The sequence below is a fragment of the Pangasianodon hypophthalmus genome, chromosome 13 (assembly GCF_027358585.1).
Source record: "Pangasianodon hypophthalmus isolate fPanHyp1 chromosome 13, fPanHyp1.pri, whole genome shotgun sequence".
NCBI lineage: Eukaryota > Metazoa > Chordata > Actinopteri > Siluriformes > Pangasiidae > Pangasianodon > Pangasianodon hypophthalmus.
Genome location: NC_069722.1, coordinates 25,904,926 through 25,907,490, shown reverse-complemented (window position 1 = coordinate 25,907,490; position 2,565 = coordinate 25,904,926). Strand labels below are relative to the sequence as shown.

General features: G+C 43.4%; 1 protein-coding gene across 2 annotated transcripts in view; it reads left to right on the top strand.

Moving 5' to 3' along the window:
- Positions 1-441: 441 nt before the first annotated feature.
- LOC113523797 (protein phosphatase 1 regulatory subunit 29) overlaps positions 442-2,565 on the top strand; it is an 80,449-nt gene continuing 78,325 nt past the window's right edge. For both annotated transcript variants that reach the window (XM_034310108.2, XM_053239358.1), the window contains exon 1: positions 442-590. The gene's annotated coding sequence lies outside the window, so the exon portion shown is untranslated. The remainder of the gene's footprint in view (positions 591-2,565) is intronic.

The following is a 2,565-nucleotide window of genomic DNA, read 5'->3' as shown; positions in this document are numbered from 1 at the left end:
TGAAACTTTTCAGTGATGATCATCAGATACAGGTTTCTGAGTTTACTGATTCTTTACTATCAAAATCTTTATATGTATGTTAATTTTTTTTTTTAACTAAAATAACAAGATGGAATTTATGGGTTTGTGTAGAAAGCTGTTGAATGACGTTGCCATAAGGGGGCGTGGTCATGTCTGGCGATCCTAGCAACAGCCCTCATCCGGATGATGGATTTAAACAGAACACCAATCTGCTGCAGTGAACTTCTGATTCTCTTCATTCAGTTCTGATCATGGAGAAAAAACTAGTCTGAAATTTCATCTCTCTCTCCCTCTCTCTCCATCTCTCTCTCTCTCTCTTTTCATCCCTCTCTCTCTCTCCCTGTCTCTCTCTCTCTCTCTCTCTCCATCCCTCTCTCTCTCTGTCTGTCTCTCTCCCTCTCTCTCTCTGTCTCCATCCCTCCCTCTCTCTCCCTCTCTCCCCATCCCGCTCTCTCCCTCTCTCCCTCTCTCTCTCCCCATCCCTCTCTCTCTCTCTCTCTCCATCACATCACGGTTTCATTCATCCGTGTGCTCCTCCAGCTCGTCGTCCAGCCTCGCGCCAGTCAGCGGTAGGATGTTTTTAATAAAATACAGGCTCTGATTTCTGCTCATGTTTACAGTCATTGCTCATGTTTATGTCAAAATCCAACAGGAGTGTGTGTGTGTGTGTGTGTGTGTTGTATAAATGCTGAGTGAGTGTGTAGGCTGGGATTAGTGTGGTGTCGGGGGTTAGTGCGCAGTCTGTGTGTCACCAACATCATTTTATCGCTTGAACGCAGATTCAGATATTTATCCGCTGTGTGTGTGTGTGTGTGTGTGTGTGTGTGCAGTTTAATATCAGGTGGTAATTAATGTGTGGTGCACATGTAGAGTTCTTCCGTGCGGAGTTGTGTGTGTGTGTGTCTCAGGATGGAGGGATTCGGACAGTGACAGATGTGGGGAGAGGATTTTGGTATTAAATCCTCAGCAGGGTTTGTCGTTGATGATGATGATGATGATGATGGTGTGTGTGTGTGTGTGTGTGTGTGTGTGTGATGTGAGAGATGCGCGGTGATTTTAACGCCTTCATTGTGTGAGCAGTGAGAGAATTGCGTAGTGTAGAATTACTGCTTACGTGTGTGTGTGTGTGTGTGTGTGTGTGTGTATGTGTGTGTATGTGTGTGTGTGTGTTCGTTCCACGGTGTGAATTATTTTAATGCTTCTGCTTCTGACGTTATTAGTAAAAATCCACACATTAAGTGAATTTGAACAATAAACATCACACTTAATCCTCATCACTGATTTTCTTACAAGTATTTTTGTTTGTTTGTTTATTTGTTTATTTGTTTATGCAAATACAGCTTCTTATAATTAAATATGCATATATTTGCATACTTAGTAAACAGGAAAAAGTGTTTGGATGTTAGAATTAAATTGAATTAAAATTAAAATATTTATTTTACTGTGATTCTCAAGAGACTTTCAGAGAACACTTTATTTAAAATTTATTTCTTTATTGTTTAATTAAGAAAATACCCTGCTTTTATAAAAATTCTTTTATTGAACATAAATTCAACAATAATCAGCATTTTGTGAGTTTTACTTCTGAAAGCTGATTTTATAAACCCAGGAAGGTGTTTGTGCTCCAGTCAGCGTGAACATCGACCTGTGTATCATAATGGCACGTTATGTATATCACGTGACATGACGTGGTTGTGAAGTGGGCGGAGCTTAAAGCTTCTTCTTTAGGACCTTCTTTAAATTTGTTGTTTCACATAATGCAGTGAATGAAAACATGTTTGTGTTTGTATTTTTATTACTACAGTTTAAAAGAAGATGTGTTTATAGATTATAGCAATTTTATCAAAAAGTCTGAAAAATCATCATTTCTACCTGCAGTGTCTCGTCTCTACCTGGTTTCCTCTCACCTGCACTGTGGAGTTTAGAGTCTCTTTCAGACGGAATATAAACAGGATTTTCTCTCGTGTTGCTCAGTGATTATGATGAAAATGTCTGAGTGAAGCCTCTGTCAGGTGGAAACTCGACGGTCAGGTGTGAGGTGAGGTGTGAGGTGAGGTGTGAGTGCAGGTGTGAGGTGTGGTGTGAGGTGAGGTGTGTGGTCAGGTGTGAGGTGTGGTGTGAGGTGAGGTGTGTGGTCAGGTGTGAGGTGTGGTGTGAGGTGTGTGGTCAGGTGTGAGGTGAGGTGTGAGGTGTGAGTGCAGGTGTGAGGTGTGAGGTGAGGTGTGAGGTGTGTGGTCAGGTGTGAGGTGTGGTGTGAGGTGAGGTGTGAGGTGTGAGGTGAGGTGTGAGGTGAGGTGTGAGTGCAGGTGTGAGGTGAGGTGTGTGGTCAGGTGTGAGGTGTGGTGTGAGGTGAGGTGTGTGGTCAGGTGTGAGGTGTGGTGTGAGGTGTGTGGTCAGGTGTGAGGTGAGGTGTGAGGTGTGAGTGCAGGTGTGAGGTGTGAGGTGAGGTGTGAGGTGTGTGGTCAGGTGTGAGGTGTGGTGTGAGGTGTGGTGTGAGGTGAGGTGTGTGGTCAGGTGTGAGGTGTGGTGTGAGTGCAGGTGTGA